The sequence below is a fragment of the Castor canadensis genome, chromosome 10, assembly GCF_047511655.1.
Source record: "Castor canadensis chromosome 10, mCasCan1.hap1v2, whole genome shotgun sequence".
NCBI lineage: Eukaryota > Metazoa > Chordata > Mammalia > Rodentia > Castoridae > Castor > Castor canadensis.
In genome coordinates, this window is record NC_133395.1 from 38,303,225 (window position 1) to 38,330,745 (window position 27,521).

Below are 27,521 nucleotides of genomic sequence, written 5' to 3' on the forward strand. Positions count from 1 at the left end.
GCTTCTTAAATTTAGTCAGCTAGTACTGATACAAATATCTGGTTGCCCAATACAAAGCATGAATTACTGCATTCACATTCATTTCATATTTCATCACATACACATGTAATCTTATACACATTTTTTATTCCCCCCCAACACTATCTTTCTTATCTCCCACCCATACATATAGAATATATTCCCTGATCTTTTTAGACCCAGGGTAAATGTTTCCAATCAGTAGTGTGTTAAGTAAGCACATTACTCATAGAATTTATATAAAATGAGTGTTAATGTTTCCTATGTTCAGAGAAAGAAGAGAAAAAGTCAAATAATAAAAGTCATATTTAAATCTAAGTGAAAAACATTGAATATTTTCTTCCTGGAGAATTACTGCATGTAACTTTTAATTATAAAGTAATAAAAAAAACCATTTGATTTTATTTTATAAAAAATGAGGCTGGATACAAGTGTGCTTCATTAACAAAAATTTTGAATAATTTGATGGATGCAAAATTTAAAAATGAACTAATCCATTTTATAAATTTAATCCAAGCAGGTTCTTTTCCAATGAAGGATGTGATTTTTCACAGTACTCTGTTCTTCTATATGTCATCTTTGATTTCTTTTCAGTTTTTTATTTCCTTTACTGTGGTTGTCGGTCCAGTGTCTGATATAGGAGAACAGCCCTGACATTTAAAGCAGAAGGGCTTGAATACCATGAACTTGGCATTCTGAGTTACATTTTCCAGCTGGAAATTCTTGACCCTCACATCTTTCTAAGGATTAAACCATTTATTTAGAAAATCATAAAAGAAAGCAATGTTTACTTCTTTATTTCTATCCTTTTTGCTAACATCATAAACTAATGTAAAATAAATGCTTTGTTTACACAGTTATAAGAACAAATAATGTGATTCTGAGCAATAAAATATTTCTCTTTCACTTATGTTACCTCTGTACTAGCAAAGATAACCCTGTTTTTTAAGTCAACATAAAAATACAAGGATATACATACTTTAGGTTCATTTGTTTCGTTCAGAGTATGGATATTTTGAATAGTTATTCAACACTCTCAAAATTAGCTATTCGTTTTGCCAGGATTTGATTATTTTAGAAGTACTCACCCAATTTCATGTGGAACTGCAAATATGGATGTATTTGCTGTTTAAAAACTACTTAAGAATCTAATTTGGAAGGATAATTATGTCGTGTTCAATAGGTAAAAACAAACAGGTCAAAACATGAATAGTGCTATATTTATCTCTTACTGAGAGAATGAATTTTGAATAGTAATATGTAGTTATAAATATAGCACATTCTTAATATTTTTAAGAATTAAAGAAATGCTGCTTATAGATATATTTGTGTTGCAATAATTAGATTTCCAGCTTCAGAATTTATATATAAGTATCTGTAATCAATATATGACAATATCTCCCAAAACCGGCCCTTTATCTAAGGTGATCTCAAGTCAGTAGAAAGCATTAATAAGCAGCATTACAATGTGTCTCTGTAAGCAGTCGTTCTCAAGTGAGATTCTTGGCCAGCAGCATCAGCTCACAGGACCTAGAGAAATGCAAACTCTTAGGCCTCAAGTGATTATGGTGCTTGCTAAGTCATGAGAACCACTAGCCTGGAGTATCTCGGCACTCTCTACTGCTTACTTCTCTGTGACCAGTTACAAACATAGCTGCAACAATCTTCCTGACACTTTGGCAACAGTATACCTCACATCACAGAATCATGGTTTGTCTTTTCTAAGGAATAAAAACTAAAAATGCTCAATGATCTTAAAAATTAATTACTTTGTTACATTTTCTTATAAACCTACAAACTTGTTTTTGTTTTATCTTGTGATTCAGAGCAATGGTGCAGGTTCATGCCACTTACATGTTGTAGTGAGGCATGATTTTTCTTATTTTCATTGGTGCTCATGCTCTTATGCTACTGCTTCCTAGCAGTCTAAACTTAAACCTCTTCCACTAGCATTTTTCATAAGCACAAATAGGCAATAATGATATCCTGGAAATTTTGTGAAGATTAAATTAAATAATTCTTATAAAGTGCTAGCAACAAACAATGTAGGAAATCAACAAATGTTCATTATTCTCTCTAAGATTTCTTATCCATAATATATTTTTCTTGCAAGTATCTTAGAATTTAATTATGTTTAAATCCATCTTTCTAAAATGAGTACTTTTACTACAGCATCTTGGATAAGTATAAAAATGCACTCTGTTATCTTCCTCTGAATATATAACATTTTTGTGAAATAGCTCTAGCTCATTTAATTATGTTTGTCTGTGGGTGCAATTCTACCTGATCTATTTTGTCTTTTAGTGAAGGTATCAAGTGCTTAAAAGTATCATTAGCTTCTGTCCAGAAAGCCATATATCCTAGTAGAAAGCTTTGCAGTTGGAATGCACTTATTTATAGCCAACCATCTAGTCTCATTTCTACAATGTTCTTTTCACCTTGGAAGAAGAAAACATTATTGAGGTATTTTTCATCATTGTTCTTCATTTAGTTCTATATTAACAATCTTCCAAATGATAATAAATTTATCACCTTAATTTTTAGATATTAGATATTTTTGCTCTAACATAACAAAGATCTACGTTATTTTTTACCTTGGTTTAGGTTTCAGTAATTCAGAAGAAATCATTTTCAATGTATACCTTTTTTTTCTCTTATGCTTTACCAGACCCAAAAGTTGCTACTAAAACTTATCATCTATAACATATACCTAAAGGCATTCCACTATTCCACCATTTTCTGAAGTCATAATTTATTTTATATATTCAATGACTCTAACATATTTTTTCTTTTATTCTAACTCTTTACATTATGTCCTATTGACCTTAATATGAAATAGTATTTTGTTTTATATTTTCTAAAAATGTCAATTTTATTTCCTTCAGGACCACTTTTATACTCTTGATTTACTTACTTTTTGATTCATCTTCCATATATATTTTTAAAATAATATATTGAACTAATATTGAAGATACTGGAGACAGTATAACTCGATTTTCTTAAATTTTATGGTCAAGAAGCTTGTATGTCTATAATTTAAATAATTATTTTATTCAGTAAAGGGTTTTGATACTTTAATCCCCACTTCCTATTCCATGTTAATAAATAAAAACACTAGAAATTGTATGTACCATGTTATTATTTTGTTGTTATTTATATACAGATTTCTAAATAAATTATCCTAGCAGTCAGTGACTGAAAACTCAGGTATGTCAGTTTTGAGAAATGTTTATACATAAAACTCTTTGATAGTTTCTGCTCTCCATTATGTCACAATCTCTTCTGGGGATTTTACTTAAATTGGCCTACTTTACCTGTCCTTAATTTTCTCTTCTATTATTTTTTTCTCTTTTTTCTTTATCTCCTTTCTCATTTTGTCACTTTCCTTCATTTTTTCTTTTCTGCTGTCCTCCCCTCCTCTTGCTTCACATTTATTCTGTCTTTCCCTTCCTCTTTTCCATAACTTTAACTTTTTGTAATGTTTGTATATCTTATTTTGAAAGTATATGATACAATAATTCAATTACTTTAATTTACATTAGCTATTTCTTGTTTTTGGGTATAGCTTACATAGCTTTGTATCCTATTTAAAGAGGTTGGACATCTTTCAAAACTCAGAGTTGGCACATGATTTGTGTTCTTTTCTACTTATTTTCAAAGAAGAAACCTTGATATATCCCTTATTAACTGAGTAAGACTGATGCCAGCATTCTTGCATTTGAGTAGTAATATTTAGCTGGTAGACAGTCATTGAAGTCTCCTATTTTAATTCTATACCTAAGTTAACAGATATGTTTGGAACCTTCACGTTCAGTTTACTAGCTTGATAGTTTCAGAACAAGTGTGGCTATTTTACTCTACAGAGATTTCAGCTTCACATGTAATTGTTTTATTGAGGAGTTTTATCTTTGTTATCATAGATACTTTGCAGCATCTGACTAATAATTAGCTTTCTGTTTTTACCACTATTCATTTTTATTTTCAGTTCACTTTTTACTTTGCATGTATCATTCTCTTTTTTATTCTGACTCATTTGATTTGCTATTTAATATTTAAAGTTAATTTTTTCTTCTTTGTAATGGAGTTTATTAAAGGAGCATAAATTCTTACTTGTATTTGAGTCACTTCATCCTATTTCAAGTCTAATTATTTGATATATTTTATAAATTGTCATCTTTTATTATAAATGTTTTACTTACTCTAGCAATACAATATAATTTCTTCTCTAGAAAAGAACACTTTAGTCTATCCAGAATGATTAAACACTTATGAGTGGATGGAAATTATACAGGAATTATATCCTTAGAATAGGTTTGCTTAATGCAATATCTGTTTTCTGTACTTACTGCATGACACATAGGCAGGGAACTCTTCATTTAAAAATTAATTGATTGAATGAATTTCAATTTTCTCTGTCAGTCATATTTTGTTTATTGGCTCATTTATTAAGTAATCAAATGGAGAAAACTTAATAGAAGAGGAAATAGCCTAAATTTTATGCTATTGTGTTAATGACAAGGATACAGCATCATTCATATTTGTGTATACAGATTTACTTTATTCAATTAACAATATTTTTGTCCTACTCTGATCTATATACTCTGGTAACAAAGACCATGACACTCTAAAGTTTACTTTTTAGGTTATAGAAGACAAATTAAAAATTCATACACATATTATATTGGTGATTAGTTCTTTTAAAGTAAATGCTACAGCTTAGATTTTAAATGACCATCCAAAATGCATGAGGTGAAGGCTTGGTATCCATCATAATGCTATTGGGTGGTAGTGGGACTTTTAAGAGGCAAGGTGAGTAGGAGATCATAAGGTCACTGAGGGCATGTCTTTGAAGGGGACACTGGGATCCAAGTCCTTTGCTCTCACTCTCCTTTTCTTCCAGGCTGTGAGGTAAGCCAAAAGCCCAAAGCAACAGGACAAGCGGACATAGACTGAAACCTCCAAAACTAAGCCAGCTAAACCTTTTCTCTTTATTAGCTAATTATCTCAAGTATTTGCTAAAGAACAGAAAACTGACTAACACACTATAAAAGGATAATGGGATGATGACAATGATATTGCTCTTTCATGTAAGGTATTCAAAGTCAATTTCTGCCATAACTGATATTCTAACAGATTCTTAAGACAGTGTGAGATTGGGTCATGTGAATACATAGAGAGGGAACACTTAGGGCACAGTAATTGAAAATGTCTGGGATGGAGAATGACTGTTGATTTTGTGAGATTACAAAGAAGTAGGACTGACTGAAATGCAGAAAATAAGAAAGAGATGATATTTAGAGATAAAGTTAGAGAGCAGGTTCTAGCTCCTGCAATTCCCTATGGATATAATAAGGACTGTGGTGTTTGAGTGAGACTAAAAGTTATTAGAACGTTTTGAGTACAGCAGTGACATGATCTGACATATATTTTAGTAGGATAATGAAAAACACTGAAAGAGAAAACTGGAAGCAAATGTACAAATGATGAAAACAAATTCAAGACCACATAAAAAGATGACCCCCAAATAACCTGGAGGTAGTGATGTAAACTACTAGTAGTGGTTAGTTTCAGAATAACATTAGAGGACATGGCAACAGGACTGTTTTGTGGAACAGATACAGAGTGAAGTATTTTAGAATAATTATAAGTTCTAAGTACAGAAATGATAGACTTGCCATTTATAGAAAAATATAGAAGGAAGGAATTGTTCATCAAAATGTGGAAGGTTGGGCAGAAAACGGGCTTGTGAGTTTTGTGTAAGATACTTTTATACAACTAAACTCAGATGCAGTTTTCAGGGGACTAGGCAAGTCTAGAGTCATGAAATAGAAGTTGATATTTTTTCTTGCATTATTACATATATTAGTTATTTAAAACACAATTGTCAATTCTCCATTATTTAATTGGGTCACAAGTTTAAAAGATAGATTTTTAGGGCTGAGAGTTTCTCAAATTTGAATTGAAAAATTGTTTTTCACAGTAAGACATCCTGTGAGTTCTTTACAAATGACAGATGAATGGAATAGGAATGAAATTACTCCCTGAGCCTGAGAATCAAAAAGAAGTAAGTTTTCCTTAAGAAGCTGAGAGGCTTTTTAAAAATGAAAAAAAATTTAAAAAAGGAAAGAAAAGAAAGAAAGAGATGCATTCTTTTTTCCCTCATTTCTATGAATGTGGGAAAAAATGTGTACTATGGACTCACAAATTAGTTAACTGAGAAATGTTTATTTCTTCTACACCTGCAAGAATCTACCATTATTATGAATAAAATGTGTTAATTTTTTGACTTACCAAAATCATTATTTATCTCATGAGGCTAACACATCTGAGTGTTGTTTATAACAGATATAAAAGAACCACAGTGTCACTTATCTCTCAAATGTTACCTTTCTGGTTTCAAGATAATTATATTTCTTATATAAATATGTCTATAATTTTCATTTTAGACATATTTCTAAGCTTTTATATCAATTTTGCACAAGGTATGTACAAAATACCTTTTAAATGTATCCATGCATTATAAATATCCTGTTAGTTCTTTTAAGTATATTTACTATATTTGTCTTTATCACTGTACTCCTTGCATCAGAAAATATATGGAATATTCCTATATCAATAATTTTCTTCTTGCTTTTCTTTTTTGTTTTTCTTGTATATAGAATCTAAACTTTGTTTTATTTTGTTTCTTTTTTCTTTTTTTCATTTATTCATTTATTGACATTTGTATACATGGTTTGTACCATTTTTTCCCCATGCCCTCTGCCCCTTCCTTCTCCCCCACAACCCTTAAATTCCAGGCAGAACATGTTCTGCCCTTACCACTAATTTTGTTGAAGAGAAGACATAAGCAATAATAAGAAAGACAAAGTGTTTTTGCTAGTTGAGATAAGGATAGCTATACAGAGAGATTCCTAGCATTGCTTCCAAGTACAAATGTGTTACAACCCAAGTTGATTCATCTCTGCCTGACCTTTTCACCAGTTCCTGATCCCCTTCCCTTATTGACCTCTGTTGTTTCAAGGTTTCTGTATTAGTTGTTTTGCAGTGGGAAAATGAAACATTTTCATGTTTTGGGTTCCCTACCTGTACCCATACCTCTCATATGTGCTCTCCCCTTAGTATGTAACCACAATCCAACAAAATTGTTGTATTTGCCCTAGATCTATGCATATGAGGGAGAACATATTTGCCCTAGATCTATGCATATGAGGGAGAACATATGATTTTTGGTCTTCTGAGCCTGGGTAACCTCACTCAGAATGATGTTCTCCAGATCCATCCATTTACTTGAGAATAATAAGATTTCATTCTTCTTCATGGCTGAGTAAAACTCCATTGTGTATAAATACCACATTTTCCTAATCCATTCGTCAATAGTGGGGCATCTTGGCTGTTTTGATAACTTAGCTATTATGAATAGCACTGCAATAAACATGGGTGTGCAGGTGTCTCTGGAGTACCCTGTGTTGTATTCCTTTGGGCATATCCCCAGGAGTGGGATTGTTGGATCATATGGCAGATCTATGTTTAGATTTTTAAGAAGCCTCCATATTTTTTCCCAGAGTGGTTTCACTAGCCATTCCCACCAGAGGGGTATGAGGGTTCCTGTTCCCCACATCCTCACCAACAAAGTAGTTTCTGATGACTTCCTGGATTTCCAAGGTATTTGCTGTCATCTCCCCTTTTGCATTTCTGATTTTGCTGATTTGGGTTTTTTTCTCTCCTCATTTTAGTCAGGTTTGCCAGGGGTCTGTTGATATTATTTCTTTTTCCAAAGAACCAGCTTTTTGTTTCTATTTCATTAATTTCAGCCCTTATTTTTATTATTTCCCTACTTCTGCTTGTTTTGGGATTTGGTTATTCTTGTTTCTCTAGGAGTTTGAGATGAAGCATTAGGTCATTGATTTGAGATCTTTGTCTTTTAATATATGTACTCATGGTTATAAACTTTCCTCTTTGGACTGCCTTTGCTTTGACCCAGATTCCAGTAGGTTGTGTTTTCATTTTCATTAACTTCCAGGAACATTTTAATTTCCTGATCATTGAGCAATGTGTTGTTCAACTTCCAACTGTTTGCATGTTTTTTACTGTTATTTTTGTTATTGAGTTCTAGTTTTAATGCATTGTGATCAGATAGAATGCATGGGATTATTTCTGTTTTCTTATATTTGCTGAGGCTTGCTTTGTGCCCTAAGATATGATCAATTTTGGAGAAGGTTCTGTGGGCTGTTGAGAAGAATGTGTATTGTGCAGAAGTTGAATGAAATATTTTGTAGATTTCAGCTAGGTCCATTTGATTTATGGTATGATTTAGTTCTAGAATTTTTTTATTGATTTTTTTGTTTGGATGACCTATCCATTGGAGATAGTGGGGGTATTAAATTCTCCCACTACCACTGTCTATATATGTCTATATATGTTTTTAGTTCCTTCAGAGTATGTTTGATGAAGTTAGGTACATTGACATTGGGTGCATATAGGTTAATAATTGTTATTTCCTTTTGGTATATTTCCCCTTTTATTAGTGTGGAATGTCGTTCTTTATCTCCTTCGAGCAATGTAAGTTTGAAGTCTACTTTGTCCAAAAAAGTATTGCTATCCTGCCTGTTTTCAGGGGCCATTGGCTTGATAAATCTTCTTCCTGGCTTTTACCCTAAGCCAGTCCTTGTTTCTGAGATATGTCTTTTGTAAGCAACAAATTGTTGGCTCTTCCTTTTTAATCTAGTTTGTCAAATGGTGTCTTTTGATGGAGGAATTAAGTCTGTTAAAATTCAGTGTTAGTATTGATAGGTATGTGGTGAATCCTGTCATTTAGTTTTTTTTTGTTGTTGTTTAAGGGTTTGATTGTGTGTAGCTGAATCAATGTTACTCTCTACTTTCTTGCCTCTTCTTCTTTTTTGGTTTGGTACTGCCTGTCCTTTCATGGTCTCATTTGCTTTCATCTTCTGTGTACAGAATTCTTTGAAGAATCTTTTGTAGTGGTGGCTTAGTGGTCATATAGTAATTTGGTTTCTGCTTATCATGGAAGACTTTTGTTTCTCCATCTATTTTAAATGATAGTTTTGCTGGGTAGAGTATCCTAGGGTTGAAGTTATTTTCATTCAGTGCCCAGAACCTCACTCCATATTCTTCTGGCTTTGAAGGTTTCTGTTGAGAAATCTGCTGTGATTTTGATGGGTTTACCTTCGAATGTTATTTGTTTTTTCTATCTTACAGCCTTCAATATTCTTTCTCTATTCTCTGTGTTTGTTGTTTTAATGATAATATGTCATGGGGTAGTTCTATTTTGGTCAAGTCTGTTTGGTGTCCTGGAGGCTTCCTGTACCTGAATGGGCATAGTTTTCTCTAGATTTGGGAAATTTTATTATTATTTTGTTGAATATAATACAAATTCCTTTTACTTGTACCTCTTCTTCTTCAATTCCCAAGGTTTTCAGGTTTGGTCTTTTGATAGAGTTGGAGAGTTCTTGCATATGCCTTTCACAGATATTGAGTTTCTTGACTAATTGCTCTGCAGTTTTTCCTTTAATTTCCATTTCATCTCCATGTTCTGAGATTTTGTCTTCTGCTTGTTCCAGTCTGCAGGAGTGACCTTCCATTGTGTTTCATATTCCTGTTTCATTCTTTTTTCTGAGGTTTTCCAAATCATGGGTCACTTCCTCTTTAATATTGTCAATTTTCATCCTTAATTCATTTATCTCTCTATTTGTGGTACTCTCTGCTTTACTTTGGTATTTATTTAGGACTCCTATGAGTTCATTTACTTGTTTTTGTGTATTCTCATAGTCTTTATTTTTGTTTTCTTGGAATTTCTTGAGTGCCTCCTGTACATTTTGATTGACCATGTCTAGTAAGATCTCCATGAATTTCTCGGGGATTGCAGGATTTCTTCTTTCAGAGTGTTCTTGTGAGCTTCATTGGGTTCCTTGAAGTAGTATATCTTTGTTTTTTTGAAGTCTGTAACTGGGTAGCAGTTTTCTTCATTTCCCTCTGAATCCTGTATTAATTTATTTTTGAAGGGAAAATGATTTCCATCCCTTTTTCGTTTTCCCATTGCTCTACTTGGTGCTGTTTCTGGCCCTTGTCTTTTGTAATTTAGTATTAGCTAACTTACAATAGTAAAACTAACAAAGGAAGAAAAAAAAGAAAAAGAGAAAGAACCAAAGAACTCAATAGGGAGAGGCTGTGAACAAACAAACACATAGAAAAAAAAATTCCTGGTTCAGGAACAATAGAATTTCAATAGAAATTCAGACTTAGTAGTTCTGGTATTACACTTTCAGCATCCATTCCTAGTGTTGGCATTTAAGTAGAAGCTCTGTCTTAGTCTAGTCAGTTTTTTTTCTCTATCTTTCAGCAGCAGCTGCTTAGTCAGCAACTCCCTCAGTGAGGTGTGGCTTGTCCTCAGATTCCAGATATCAGCTCTTTGGCCCACGAGCCATCCTGCTAGTGGATTTCACTATGTTTATTTATTGGGGGCTTGTTTCTTTGCCTCGTGCCCTTTCTCTGGGGCAAGGTCAGAGATCCATCAACTGGTTCTCTGCTGTCAGCTTGTTATGCTGGTGTTGTTGGCTGCTTTTCAATTTTGCAATGTTATCTGACTTTGGATGTTGCTTACTGACTCAGGAGATGAGCTTTGTGGACTGCTATCTGCCTTATTTTAGGCAGTGGCTCATCACCCACCTACTGTCAGCCCTTCTGCCATTTCAGTCTTTGTTTACTGAAAGTTTGTTCAGAGATCAGCTCCTTGCCTCTCCCTCTTTCTCAGGTGCACTCAGATCACCCTGCTCCCTCTATTTCATGTTTCTTTTCACTTCCTTGTTTATTATTAAGTTTTTTCTTTTTCTTTTTTTGGGGGTGTGTGTGGGGGTGTCAGCTGGTCTATGGTGGTTTATCCCAGGGGTAGTTGTGGGGATACTGCATGCCACTTATTTGCTTACCTGTTGGTCTGCGTTTCCCAAGCAGGTTTGGAGCTGGCATGTGGTGGCTCAGGAGCCCTCCTGTTTTCTCAGTGTAACGTGGCATGGAGAAGCTTTGTACAGGCTGCGTGTTCAGGGTGTTGAAGTTTTGATTCTTCTTGGTGGTTTTTTTCTGCTAAGTGTGACTCCTGCGTCTCAGCAAAATTTATGATTTATGGTGCTCACACTGTCTGCTTCTTCCCTTTAGTTACCATCTTGGAAAAGGTCATTGCTTTTCTAATATATATAAAATCACTAAGATGTATTTATCCAACTACAATATAGCTAATGTTTCTGTAATCAGATGAATATGGTCAAACTTCTATTTATTCATTTTATTGTAAGTAGCAAACACACACAAATGTTGTTAAATGTATGTTTTGCTTAGCTCCTTAAAAAAGTAATATAGAATTTTCAAATCTGCTTTCTCTTGTATGTATTAAGAGAGCCCTTAAAATTTACAAAAACTTTGTACTGAATTGATTTGAACAGGTGTATCTAGATATAAAGCCTACTAGATAATAATGTATAAATTTATACATAAACAATACTTTAATGCTGATATTTTAAGTATCACTTTTAATTTATATCTTACCCTCCCCAGTTTATCTTTTAATGAACTGTAAAGAATTACCTTAGAACATGTAAAAAATCTAATTTTTAAATAGTACATTATATGTGCATAGATAGCCACAAATCAAATTTGTGGAATGTTTATATTTTATGACTTTTAGCTCTTTCATTTATGGATAATATACATGTGCATATAAATTAAACTCATTTCTTTGTATTTATTTAATTCTGTCATGATTATTCAATAATAATTTTCTCATAGCAAAAAGTAACTCAAGCAAGGTTTGTAAGGTATATTATTCTATTATTTGTAAGGTATATTATTCTACAGGGAATAAAAGTTTGTACTTTAAAAGTGTTCTCAGTGGGTAAAATTTTGAATTTAAGAGAAACAGTAAGTTAAGGGAAGGTGTTGTTGATTATATTTAGATATCCTAACCATCTCTTTTCTCCTGGGAATTGATTGACACCAAGCTAATAGAATCAGTATTTCCAAATACAAAAGTACCTACAATGCTTGAAAAATATTGCTATATTTGCAAAGTAGTCAGCTGAATAAATGTATGACATGGTAGCAGAAAGTGCAACTAATTTTTTTTAGAAAGAATAGAGCCATTTGAATACTTAAGATGTAAACATGATTTTACAATTCATATTTTTTGTTAATTAGGTTCTTATTAATTATAGTCAAAGGTCTCAAGACTAAAATGGAATATTTACTTAAATCATCTTTCACTTTATATTGAATGTTTATCATATAGTTATTGTAAGTGTGTGATATGTCCATACATATATATACATGTGTGTATATGTCCAGGTTGCCACTTTTTTTGACATTTCTTTGACTACTCCTGAGTTAAATAGATTTGTGTATTATGGCACATTAGAAATCCTTTAAAGGAACACTTTCTTAGGAAATCTTCCTGTATCTTGGGGCCAGAAACTAATTTTTAATTTATTTCTTAGTTACAAAGGTTTTTTTTTATAAAGTTCTATAAACTATTTTAAATTTGGCATTAAATCATTCACACTATTTCATTATTACACTTTTATTATTATAATAAATAATAAAATAAAATTTAATAATAATATTATTATTAAAATAATATTATTATTTTATTATTTTTAGTGTGGATAGTTTTGTTCCTTCTATATCAGTCCTAGAGACACCATGATAAATTATGTGTTGCCAAATATCCCTGAAAGTGAAGCCAGTCTGCTTACAGCTTGATCCATGTGACTCAAAACAATTGCTACATTGTCTCCAGCAGTTAAGTGATGCTACTAGAATTCTGCTCTTCTGGGAGCTGTCATGAATATTTAAATCTGGTTGCCCATTTTTTACTGGTAATGTCATCCACTTTCAGCTACTACCAAGATTTTTCAGGATTCATGTACTCTCTCACCAATGTATTTTTCATGCCTTGTTAAAGAAAGTGACTGCATGATCCACCAATATTGAAAAAGTAAGTAAGTCAAATATAAGAAGATTGTGATACAGCTTTATTTGGATGATAGAGCACTTACCTATCATGTGGAAGGCTCTGGGCTTAATTACAAGCACCACCAAAAAAATTAAGTTTAAATCAACATTTCTATTTTCCAAAGACTTTGGGATTTCATGTCTCTGAAAAGAAAATTCTGGCATCTTAATCTTGCTTAATATAGGCTGCAACTGGTTCCAATTTTCAGTAAACAAATCAGGCACACTTTTAGAAGCCCTCACAGACATTTATGCCAGTGAACAGTGCAGTTGCATCTTTCCGATCTAATGTTACAGAGGTTTTTCAAACTGACCTCAAAGACTTCTCCACTGTATTTTAGATTTCATTACTAGTCATTAAGAGTAGCACTGGACGGGATGAGGGCAGGGGGGAGAAATGACCCAAGCCTTGTATGCACATATGAATGATAAACAATAATAAAAAAAAAGAGTAGCACTGGAAATATGTCCTGTTTTGCACATTTCTATTTTTAGATTTGTCTCCTTTGAGTCAAAATTATGATAAGATTATGAAGAGATTAGCTATAACATAAAACTGAATTGGTGCCAAAAGACAAATTTGGTTTTCTAGTTAGTCATAAGAATTTACAAATATGCTTTGATGTTGTCATAACCTTTTTGGATTTTTCACTTATAACTGGTTTTGGATCCTTACCTTCTTCATTTCTTGGCTTAAAATTTGCCTTCATAACATGCTTTTCCTTTTGATTCAGATTTTACATTTGATGATCCATATTTTTAAGTTTTAAAAAATTTCTATCCTCCAAAATACAATTTACCATAGCTCACCAGTTCACAAGTACCTTATCTCATAGGTATTCTCTGGCAGAAAAATAATATTGGCTTAAAATTTTATAGTTATATACTTCTTTTTGTGTGTGTTCATTTTTAAACTCTTTTGTTAGCATACATCAATAGTAAAAATGGGTTTCTTTGGTGTAATTCTGTAAGTGCATACAGTGTAATTTTAACAAGATCCCCCAATTAGATTTTCTTCCTTTCTTCCTCCTCTTTTCAATCTGTATTTGCTGGGATGCATTATTGGTCATACACTTCTTAAGTCTTATATGTCACTCAAAAATAGTTTCCCCTGATAAGGTGTATTTGCCATACATCCTTTTATTAGGTTCTTTATATATAGTTTTTTAGTGTTTTGTTTTCAGTGGGCCTGGGGTTTGAACTCAGGGTTTCACACTTGCAAAGCAGGTAATCTACCAGTTGAATTACACCTCCAGGCCATTTTGTTTTAGAGATGGAGTCTCATGACCTATTTGCCTTGACTGGCCTCAAACTGAGATCCTCCCTATCTCAGCCTCCCAAATAGCTAGGATTACAGGTGTGAGCCACCAGTGCCAAGCTCTTCTGTTAATATCTTAATGTCATGCCTGTAGTTCAGCTAAGGTGAATTTGCCTGACTGATTTTGAAACATAAGTTGATTAATCTCTTTGTACTTATATTATTTATGCTAGAAATAATCATTAGGCTGGGTTTACCATTTAGGAAGGAAAATTCAGAAGTTGTCCTAATATTGCAAAATCCTAATGAATGCCAGAATTTGAGTGTGTGCTTCTGTGACAAATTCCCATTCCTGAGATTGGGTAAATTATAAAGGATAGAAATTTATTTTTTTACAGTTCCGAAGGCTGGGAGGTCCATGATCAAGGTGCTGGAAGGTTCACTTGTCTGATAAGGGTGGCTCTCTGATTCCAAGATGATGACTTGTTCCTGCATACACCAGAGTGAACCAGAGCTGTGATATCACTTAGAAAAAATGAAAGAGCAATACAGTCTAATGTTGCCTGAAACCTCCTTTACAAGGGTTTTAATCCCATTCATCAAAGAAGAGTCCTCCTGTCCTAATCATATCTTAAGGGATGCATGTCTTAATATCACCACATTCACCATTAAATTTCAATATTTGAAACTTGAAATGGACATTTGCAAACCACAGCAGAGTTTCCAACTACTACTTACTAATATATCCACCAGTTGGTACAAACCAATTAACTAGCACTCCTTTAAATGTGTTTCTAATCTGTTTTGAAATTGTACTAAATTTTTCTTAGTGCAAATACATTGAAAATTTGTCTCTTTAAGAAAACAATAACATAATATCTTTGAATAGAAACAACAAGATTAAGTATAACCAAAATAATGACTATAGATATTATTTAGGATAAAATTCCCCTTATCTGGCATAGTTATTTTTTGGGCATGTTTAAATTCTATTATTTCATCCTACTCATGGACAAAGCATTCAAATGTTATTCCAGAAGAATGAAACTAGTGCATACATATTTGCTACAGTTAACCTGAACACAATTGTAAGGACTTCTGGATGTCTACAGTGTATATTCATATGAGACTCTAATAAAAGTAGAGTATATTTCATTAGGAGAAAGAAAGTTCAATTGAATACAGAGAGGTCCCAGTGCACAATAGGAGATACAGTTCCTAGGGCTTTTTATCATTTGTAGAAAATGTGCTTTTAGTTTGTAGAGAGAATTACCTAGATACATCTGAGATATACTAGGCATAAGAGCCAAGTCTCAAGTTTACTAAGGAATACTTTCATTCCATTTGAAGCTGCTGTGGATTGGATGAGTGTCTCTCCAAGGGGAATGTGTTAAATATTTGGTCCCTAGGTTGATACTATTGGGTGGTGGTAGAATCTTTTAGAGATGGGACTTTGTAGACAGTCTTTACGTCATGGAATGCATATCCTTGAAGGGGACTTGGGAACTCTGGTCTCTTCTATTTTCCTTTATCTGATTTGGGAATAGTTTGCTCCAACATATGCCCTTAGCCATTGGCATCCAGTGCCCTCACTAGAAGTCCAGAGCTAGGGAGTCTTTCAGTCTTGGACTAGAATGTCCAGAACCATGAACTAAATAAATATTTTCCATTTATAAGTGAATTGCTCCAGTATTTTGTTACAGAAACATAAAGTTAACTAATATAATAACATATTAAAAACTCTGCTCTATAACAAGGTAAAGGAGGTGATAATGATAGGTATATAAATTTTCAATAATGATGTTTACCTGTGTCTCCACACATGTAATTTTTAGAAATTAACAACACATTATAACATGCCATTCACTAGACGATTTTATTCTTATTTGGACTAAAGATAAGTACTAGACTTCCAGGCATTCTGGATACCACTCAAGAGCCAAAGTAGGCAACAAGCACAAATAATAAATTGAATAGACTTAATGTTTGGACGCTTGCTTCCCAAGTGTTAGTGATAGTTTCAGAGGTTCTACAAACTTTAAGAGGTGTGACCTAGGTGGAAAAAGTAGATAATGGGGGCAGATGATTGGCACTGGTCCTTGGAAGTACCTTGTCTCTGACCCTTCCTGTACCTCTCTCTCTTCTTCATGTCCACCATGAATTCAACAGCCTCCTCTGCCACACACTCCTGCTGCCTTGATGTTCTCCCTCACCATGGGACCAGAATCAATGGAATCAAGGATTGTGAGGTGAAATCTCTCACACCATGAGCCAAAATAAATCCTTTGTCCTTTAAGTTGTGCAAAAGTAACTAATGAAGAAAACTGGTACCAGCGAAGTGGAATCATAGCTGTGACTTTCTAATCGTGTGCTTCAGATGACATTGAAACTGGTTCCTGCAGAAATTTGGACTAATTTGGGGATATAGAGTAGAGAAACCCTAGAATGGTATAAGAGCTTAATGAGCAATTCTAATAGGAACTCAGAAGACCAGAATGCCAACATGAATACTGGCAGTGAAGGCCAGAATCTCATGGTTTCAGATGGGAACTGGACTGGAGGAAACTCTACTCTATTTATATATTACATTCTGGAAAAGAATTTTTCTACATTTTGACCATGTTCTTAGAACTTGAGTGATGCTGAATTTAAAGGCAATAGATAAATTAATCTGGTAGATTAAATGTAAGACATTCCTGTATTCAGGCTGTGGTATGGTTATTGTTGGCTGTTTGTAACAAGGTTCTAGTGAGAATCAGTATACAAAAACCAGCAAAAGAACCTGAAAACCTGTAGTGTGACTGTTAAACTTTACATCCAGGGTATGTAGCACTGAGCACATAGACAACTGAGGAAATTAACTATATCCACACAATGACAGACATGTTCCATAGTGTGGATATTAGGTGGGAGGGGAGAAAGGGGTTCAAACCCACAACCCTGAAATTAAGAGTCTCATGCTCTACTGACTGAAAAGACTCAATTTAGTTGATACTCACATGACCAGAAAAGAAGTATGTGTGAAGTTGGGGCCAAGGGAAGTGTCCTTGCTGAACAGATTAATCCCATTAAAAAGAAGCCATGAACTTTGCACTGTGACAATAGGAGAGATTTCTTGAGGGCATATCAGGAAGTGACCATACAACACTTATTCCAAGTTCAATAGTATGACAGACTTTCCCTTGAGAAGACAGCACCTTTGGGTCACTGTGATTACAAAGAGAAGCAATGGAAAATGTTTCCCCAGAATTCACTTCCCTGTGTTCACCACTCTGGTGCTCAGTGGTTGCTGCAACAATGGTCCAAAGGACCTTGTATGAGGTCTTTAGATCATGGAATGCATGTTCTTGAAAGAGATTTGGAAATAGTCTATTTCCTTTATCTGATTTTGAACAGTTTAACTATTTCTCTAACTAGTGGACACCTTGGCATCATCCAAGTTATGCTGGTTTTATAAGCATGGAGAATATATGTGTTATGGGGTCACTGAGGCTTCTGTACAGATTTCAAAAGAAAGCCTATAATGGCAGCATTGTAGGACAGAATCAGATTCCCTGCAGGCATTCACTAATAAGGTAATGTGTGAAGCTATGAGGGTGAAGCCTAATCTGCAATGGAGACCCCAGGAAGTTTGTGATACCAGGAATATGGAACATCTGCTGAGGAAAGCCATAGAGAATGAGTGAAGCCATCTAAAGAAAATGTGAACCAAAATAATTCCTTCCTGATTAAGTTATTTATACCAGATCTTTGGTAACAGCTATACAAAAAGCACTATATAGCATATTGACCCTATTGACTTCAATTAAAAATAATAGTTAGGAAGAAGAAGAAGAAGAAGGAGGAAGAGGAGAAAGAAGGTGAAGGAGGAGCAGGAGGATGGACAGAAGGAGGAAGGAGAAGAAATTCAGAGTAAATCAGTAGGTACATAGCAGTCACTGGTACTGCAGGGCAAATGATTCCAGCTCCCTCATGAGAAAAGAAATGTGTCTTGTTACAGCTTAATTTTTTTCATCTTGACAGTTTTTCTCTATTACATTGTTCTGACTTTCTCAAGATTTTGTTTCTTTCCTCTAAATCATCATTTTTTTCCCATAACATTAATGGCTCATATTTGCAGCAATTAAGTAGTGTTCTTTGCCTATAAACTTAAAAACCCAGAGACCTTTTTAACCTTAACTGGTTGGCTTTTGACTGGGACAACTTTCATAAAATCTTTGTGGGATTTTATGAATGAGAAATTTTAACTCCTCATGTGACAAATGCCACAGTTATAATTCTTACCAACCATACTTACCAAATTTTTGTTGTTTGTCACTATCATATTGCTGGAGGAAAAAATACCTCCATAAGATTCTTTGGGACTCTTGTTTTATTTTCATACTTATTGTTGCTTGTCTAGGGATTGGTCTACTAGTTATTGGCTTACATCTTTCATAGTTCTTAGAGTCTTTTAGCTATGTTCTTAATTTGGTCTTTGACCCCAGGCCTCATTTCACTTTGAGAATGTTTTTTAGCTCAGAAAACTGGGAATGAGAGACAGTTAGTTTTATTATCAACCAAGCAAGTTCTTGCTCTTCTATATTGTTTTTAAACTCTACTTTCAAAAGGAAGGTTTCATTCTTTATCTCATCTTTCTCTTACAGCTACTTTCATCTACAGTTAATAATACCAAACTGTCCATTGCAACACTTAGTCTTGTGATCTCCTTAATCAGATTCAAATATTCATTGGATATACTTATTATTTTCCAAGTTACCAAATATGACAGTTTGGCCATTTATATTTTAACTAATATATAACTTCGGCAGGTAGAGGCTGGGAAAACAGAGGAGATTATAAGTAAAGGCTAAAAAAAGTGCAAGTCAGTTTTTAGCAGAGGTTGAAAAAGCGGTAAGGAAGGTAATTATGATATCAGGATGGAAAGTGGGGTGCCTGCCACCTTCTTCCAAAGGCAATTCCACTTGTATTAGGTGCTTTTCCCCCAGTATCCCACTTCCAGGTGCCTGAATGTGTTAGCTATTGCTGAGGCATTGATCTTGCTCAGTCTTAGTGGCTTTAAAGCAATGGACATTTATTAGATCATAATTCCCTTATTCCTATGTCTGGTCTGTACCAAGTATAGCTCTGGTGACCTGGCTTGCTCAAGTGACTGTTGTAAGCTAACATATCAGATGAGAGTGCCTTGTATCAAGTGGCCATATTCCTAAGTGTGTAAGGTGGCTAGAATGACATTGGCAATTCCCTTGTGCTGCTCATTACGCAACATAAAAGTTCAAGCACCAACACATAGTAAGTAAGTTCCAAAATTAGCAAGAGAGGAATTTGCAAACTTTTGGAGACCGATATTAGAACTTCCTTAGTTACATTCACTATATATTATAACTTCCTTAGTTATATTCATTATATTCATTATATATCATTATATCCTAGTGGTCAAAACAAGTCAAAAGGCCAGCCAATGGTGGGGATTTAAACTTCATATCTTTAATTCTCTCAGAAGAACTAAAGTATCTTGTGTTGAAGCACTGTTTCAATTACATCACTAACCAGGGTAATAAAGTGAAGCAATCCTATGATTTATCCTAATCTCATATGTCTTTCATCAGCTTGCAACCTAGAACCTGACTAGTGTTTGGCTAATAAGAGCCTTTTCCTTGATCTGCAAAATCACAAGTCTGTGTTAAAAGTAAAAATTTCCATTTTCATGTGCCAAAAGAAAAATATATAGTAGCACATTGTAAAGGAGGGTTTCAGATTGACTGTAAATGTAACACACAATTTGTTGCTTATTGATTTTTTCATCTTTATGCCATAAATTATTTTAATGGGTCAAATATATTAGATTGATTTTATATTGAGTAACTACATAGCAAAGCCCTCTGCCATGTATAATATTTGATAAATGAATGAATATGAAGGTATGTGTTGGATGGTCATTGTTTTATAATTTATCATGCATGATTTGTACTTTCTACAATTTTTGCATTAAAAAAATTACACAGAAACTCAAGTTTTTAATATGCTCACAGAATGATGACTCTAAATAATCTGGTGAATGAACACTGACCTGAGAACATTCCCATAATTATAATATAATAATATAGCTTATCTTAAGAACATTTAAATGTCAATTTTACAAGATATAAAACCATGAGACTACACAGGAACACAATTGTGGTACTATTATAAATTTGTATAACATATTTTCCTTTTTTTATTTTCATTCTGCTGTTACATGAATGCCTTTTTAAATATATAATATTAGATAATTAGAATGTAAAATTTTATTTAGCTTATTCTCAGTATAAAGTTTTATACAGGTATATTTCTACATGTTACACAAACACTTTCATGCATAGTAGACAGCTTCTTTAGAATAAGAAAAAAAGTTTGGTAACCAGACCAATGTACAAGTTCTGTGTGTGTGAAAGCAACAAAGTACCTCAAACTGGGTGGCTTTTTACAACAGAAATTAACCCTGCACAGTTCAGGATGTTAGGACCCAAATCAAGGCATTAGTAGTGAAGGCACTAGGGGCTGATTTACTGCAGGCTTCTGTCTGGGCTTCAGAGAATTTGGGCACTTACGATAGCATAACTCTTGTCTTCACGTGTCCACTACTGCTCCAGCATTAGCTAATGTTTTTTACTCTTTTACAATGGTATACTGTGATTTATAATAACATTTTTAATATGTGATTTTTATGTATTTCCTGTAAGTATAACTAATCTATCCAAATAACATTTTGGTGTGTATATGGCAAGATGAAGACACCACATGTATTATTTCACCTTGAATCCATTGTTTAAGAATGAGTTTATTTGTAAATGAATCAATATGAAACTGTATGTAAATATAAACAAAAGCACTAAATAGATAATCATTCCTTTGGCAGAAACATAAGATAATATTATACGATATATGATTGCAGTAAAAATTTAGGATTTAGATTAGCTATAATACTCCCGTGTTATTAAGGCTAACAAAATAATATTGAATGGATATAAGAGCTAACTTTGGAAGTCTTAATGAGTGATGAAGATTAAAATGATGTCAATTTGTCTTGATGATCTATGGTAAGAGTGTTGACATTGATGTTACTATGACTTTCCTTTTGGTATAAGAGACTCTCCTAATATGGAGGAAAAACAATTTTGAAGTTGAATGGAGAAAGTGTATGCATTATTCCTAGAGTAATGGTTAGGTCAGCATAAAATAATGTGCCTTTCACAAAGAAATATTAGATAAAACTAATTAAGCTATGCTTTTAATTAACAAATAAATTCTACATGACAGGATGTAAAAACAAAATAGAAAAGACAAAATCACATTAAAGTGTTGGTTAAAAAATATATTGGCTGCAGAGTAAACCAATAAATTAAGAGATTTTCATATTTTGATAACATTTGCCTATATTCAATTTCATCTGATTTGTGTTAGCTTAATCACTACTTAATAAACTCAATTATACACAAGTAGGTTTTGAATAATTGTCTGAAAGGTGGAACATTTCAGAAGATGTTAACTTTAAAAATGGTAAGATAGATTTCTTGACTTTATTTACCTGTTTTCAATATTAGTAAATTGATCATAATTATTTTTTAATGTTTATAAAGAACATTTGTCAACCTAAATAATATCATAAATAAAGCAATAAAATATCAGTGATATTGAAAACATTCTTTGAACTGAACTATGTATTAAAAATTAATCTTATGTAAGTTCTGCTCATACTCTGAGCTAATCATCAGTGAAATTTCCATAATTATGCACCACATTCATTTCACAGGGCAACACTTAGGATGGAAATAACATAATTTAGCATACTCACTTCAGTAAACTGTAGAGTTGAAATTATTCCCTAATAAATTTTAAGGTATATGATTTCTTGGATCAGCAGTGTCACAAAATATCTGGGAAGTAAGCATTAACATTGTAAAATCAGCTATTTTAAACAGCCCTGAGCTCACAGCTGTACATAAGCCTTTACTTAAAATAAAAACAAATGTGACTAATGAAAATATCTCTCCTCTGAAATAAGTGGCTACATAGGCAAATACTGTATTTAACTTTATCCTAGGGATAATGGCTTAAATCTAAACATCACGATCTGTATTTTAAAAGAAATGATTACTTTTTGATACAACAAATCTTTTTTAAAACACATTTTTTAAAGCTTGAAACTGACTTCCCATGGAACAGAAAAAGAAATGACATGCTGAATTTAACATAGTCTTCAGCAATTAACATGTCTTGACTTCAGGCAATGGAAGAGCAACATCTAGAGGAAAAACTAATTTTTCTCTGTGTGTTTAGGTAATTTATTTCGTCTTTTTAAAATTTTTGGTGGCACTGTGATTTGAACTCAGGTTCTCATGCTTGGCAGGCAGGCACTCTACCATTGGGTTCACTCCACCCGTCCTTTTGTGTTGGGTGTTTTTGGGATAGGGTCTCATGTTTTTTTATTTTTGGCCTGGGCTATTCTTGAGCCTAATCTCTGCCTCCAGAGTAGCTAGGATTATAGATATGAACAACCAGTGCCCAACATTAATTTTTTGTGTCTTAGTTTTGAAGTTATAAAATAAAGAATCTATAAAATTGTTAGAAGAAGTATAATTCTTTAAAATAACTTTTTTCATTGTAAAATTTATATATATATGTAATTGTTTGCAGAGTATATAATTTTATATCTAATTTAACTAATATAATTAGTTTGTAGATCAAAAATGCATCAGATATTAAGAGCTGGTAGGAAAGATGTCATCTACCCTTAAGTATTTCATAGTTTAATTAAAAAACCCATATAAAAATAATTTCAAGCATTAAATGCTGCAATTGGAATACATATAATATACTAGAACCACAAAAGAATATCTGCAATGATATCAAAAGAAGAGTGTTTTATGCTATGCTTCAACTTTGATTTTTCTGTCTAAATTATGGGGAAACATTTAAAAAATAAACCTCAGTGTTTATTAATACCCCTATCACTTTATATTGTCTTTGGTATCATTCCATCTTATATGTATCAAAAACCATACTGAGCAATGAGTTCTGAGTTGTGGATGTGTTTTTGCATCTGCCTATAAGTCTTTGTCCACAAGTTAAACAAAAACACAAACAAGTGCTACAACTAAGTTTTCAGAAATAATTCTTGTTCAGTGCCAAATAATCTGTTAATGACCTGTTAATAACTTATTAATCACAATAACCTTATGAAAATGTACTTTAAAATATATAATAATGCATTCATGTCTAGATGATTAATTATTGTATTCAACTAATAGAAAACATTTTGCAAATATCATATGCCAGACTGTCTACTGGGTTATTTGTAGTCTTTATCTCAGGGTTCTTATGGTTTGAAAGGAGGAAACATAAATATATAGGGAATAAAGAAATAACATGAAAGGCCTCTTCCAAATAAAATATGTATAGAACATATAGTGGAAGCAGTGTGAAAGAAGTAATGGACTCTAGTGGAAAGTAAATGAAGAACAGCAGTCATTTATCTAGTTACTCGTAAATAGGGACTACTAGATGTTAGAATCAACTCAAAACACAGTTGATGGCTAAGAAAAATAATTTTGACACTATATTTTTTAGTCCTACCAATATTTTACTTTTAGTTAGAATAGCAGAGTAAAATTTCCTACACTTATCATGTGATGTTCTAGTTTTTATACCTCAATCAAAAATAACATTAACACCTGGAGTCATAATGTCTTAATCTGTTTGGGTTACTATAACAAAATACCAGAAACTGTAAGAGCTCATGAAAAAAAGAAATTTATTTCTCACAGTTCTGAGAAGTCAAAGATTACAATGCTCACAGATTTGGAGACTGGTGGAAGGTCTGCTTTCTGGCATAAAGATACTGCCTTTTAGCTGTGTTCTCACATGGTAAAAGGGCCAGGCTTTCTGTAAAGCTTCCTTTGTAAGGTCACTAGTTCTATCCATAAGGGTTCCATGCTTATGACTCAATCACCTATCAATAGCCTTACTTGTTAATATCATGACTTTGGGAATAAGGATTTCAAAATATGGATTTTTTTGGAAACACATTTAGACTATAAAAAAGGAAATTTTAAAAAATTATTAATACATTGCTAAAATACTTTCCCAGTCTTTGGTATTCCAACATATCTACATGTGGTCTATCTGTAATCAATTTTTAAAACAATAGAAATATTCATCAGTTAATCAAATTCTAAATAAGAATATCTTCATTTTTTTCTTTCTATCCCTCAGAATTATTACTTTATACTTCTTTGACACTTTGAGCTGGAATTAATGTGAATAAATATTGAGGTATGAAATTTTGATGTGATCTTTGGAATTTATCTTGTTAAATATAAAATTTGAGAAGTTTAAATTATAAGTTTTTGTGGCAAAAATTATGAAAAAATGAACAACCATTCTCTGTTTTTTAATTTCCCTTCAGTGATCCAGACTATACTATTTTAATTTTGTCATACAAAAATTCAAGGTGAAAATTCTTATTTCAACAATACCAGCTAGTAGCTATTAATAGGTCACGTGTAAAAGTCTGTTGTTACAGTCCTATAACCTCATTTTATCAACTGTTCATTCTGAGACATTTTCTTAGGGTATCAATATTGTTTGAAGCCGGATAATTCTATATTTAGGAAATTTGGATTGTGAGGAGTGAGATGAAGAATAGTTATTTATTATCAAATAGTCTAGGGTTAAGTGAATAATTAAACCCAATCAAGGCCTAAAATCTAAATTAGTACGCAAAGTGAGCTGTAACTCTCTGTACAATAAAATTCCTTTTCTGTATAATTGCCTACTACTGTCAACTCTCCTAATACATGCCATCATGAGTCTACTAGTTTTACAAATGATTACATTTACACAGGTGCCAAGGTTTGATTTTTCATCTTTTCCCAGTGATTCTTTTGAAAGAGAAATGTCCTTTTCTTTATCTTTTCAAGCTACCCACAGCTTCACAAGTTGAAACAATGCAAAAAGATGAATCTGGATAAATTCTATGCCATCTTGAACTTTACATCAAGAGTTTAATACCTAATCAATATTGCCAGAGGCAAATGCAGTACAGGTAAACAGAAGGGTTTTCTTAAACATTGTGAACTTGAGCTTGCCCAATCAAATTATTGTTAACAGAATAACATTTAACACAATTACCCAGTTTGTCAATTGCCTATTTACTAAATGACTATGCTGAGCCATTTATAAAAAGCACAACAAAAGCATTTACCCTTTATATAGATTTTACATTCTTGAAGGAGATGTAAAACATATATATGAACTAGAAACCAAACCTTGTGGGTGTTTTAGAAAGAGTATGTTGTGTTATGAGCACTTATGTATTTAACTATATATCCATCTTTCTACCCATTGGTTAGCCTTCTACATTTCATATATTTAATAATTCAATTCAGGTATGAAGTGGTCTTCAAAGAAAATATATAGAGAAATGTAAATAAAGAGATCGATATAGGACAATACAAATGAAAATACCAAATGGATGAAAGGTAAAGAACAGACACAAGTAAAAAAGGCAATATTGTTACTGATTGAGAAGTACTCACAACTATCATGAGTTTAATCCCAACCCCAATATTGGATATTCATGTGACTATGGGCATATGACAGATGCATCCCCACTGGAATTGTCCCATATTTGTAGAGAGAATTAAAACAACATATATGAAGACCTTACAATAATGCTAGTCACCTAATAAAATATAATAACATGTTTGTTATTATATAATATGGCACCAATAGTGCATTCAGGGTTGTCTTAGTTCTGCTTAAAATAACAAAGCATTTTTCTTATAATGCAAGTGTAAAGAAATTCAAATTTTTCTGTTAAAAATTTAACTGTTTTGTGAGAATTACTAGTCTACATATTTATAGTAAGAAATATAAAGCATATGAATTATGGCCTTGTTAACTATTTGTTATTATATTACTATATACTTTTCAAAACACAAAAAGTTTGAGATTATTTTGCTTGTTTTTTTTTTTTTTTTTTAGCTGTTCTGAAGTTTGAACATGGGGCTCCACATTTGTTTTTCCACTTAAGCCAAGACACTGGTTATTTTGTCTACCTTTCTGCCCAGGATAATCTGGATCAAGATCTTTCTGTTTTAGGCTTCCTGCTGTAGCTGGGATAATAGGCATGCATTATCATACCCATCTTTTTTCCAGGGAGATAGGGGATTGCAAACATTTTTGTCTGGGTTAGTCTGTAATTGTGATTCTCCTGATCCCAGCCTCCTGCATACGTTGGAGTGACACACTTAAGTTTTCATTGAGAAGGAGTCTTGTGAACTCCCTGCCCAAGATTGCCTCAAACTCAGCTTCCTAAGTAGCTGGCAGTACCAGTACTAGGCTTTTTTTTTAATGTTAATTTATAGAACTAAGTTTTAAGGAAATAGTATAAAAAGTAAATTACTTCTAAAAAACATTTAATTGGAATAATGTGGAAATTCTTAACTTTTTTGATAAATGTTTAAGTAACAGTATCTAAATGCAATCTAATAGATATAATTTCTGAGGTAATCTAACACACAATAAATCTATAATTCATAAATTGTTTAAACTGTCTACAATATCATATTTCTTGGGACATTTCAGACAACTTGCTAGCAGATACTTTGGATGTATCATAGGAGTTTCAAGTGCTAGAAATTTTTGTGATTAAAGACATCTATATAGTTAAATTATAATGTAAAATTGTATGTATTTAAGTGGATATAAGTATTTTTTCTTAATTTAAGGTATCTAACCAGAAATCCTAATAGGTTATAAATTACCCTTTTTCCATATAAATATGACTCCAGAAATAAGCCCTAATTTCTATATAAAAGGAAAACAAGCAGTTTTTTAAAGAAAAATTACATGGTTCATGTTCATGCAAATAAAAATACTGTACTCCCATAAAGGTACATGATGGCATGAACTGAAAGATTATTTCATTTTGGTCTTTTTTCAAGGTACTTGTTATTAGCTCTCTGTCTTTACTATAGAAAACTCTCAATGATTCAATCTTTATATATGAAGTTTTGAGAAAGAAACTAAGTTAATTCTCCTTCACTAAAAATGTATGAGTTGAAAATGAGTGCCATTACAAAAAAAAGACAGAAATCTTACTGTATAGGGTGATTATATTTAAACCACACTTGGAAATATATTTTTGAGGATAATTTTTTTATTATAGAAAACAGTGCTATTATTT

At 32.7% G+C, this 27,521-nt stretch overlaps 1 pseudogene; it reads right to left on the bottom strand.

Annotated features, from left to right (window-relative positions):
• Nucleotides 1–23,304: 23,304 nt before the first annotated feature.
• On the bottom strand, nt 23,305–23,422 carry LOC141413235 (small nucleolar RNA SNORA40; annotated as a pseudogene).
• Nucleotides 23,423–27,521: the final 4,099 nt, after the last annotated feature.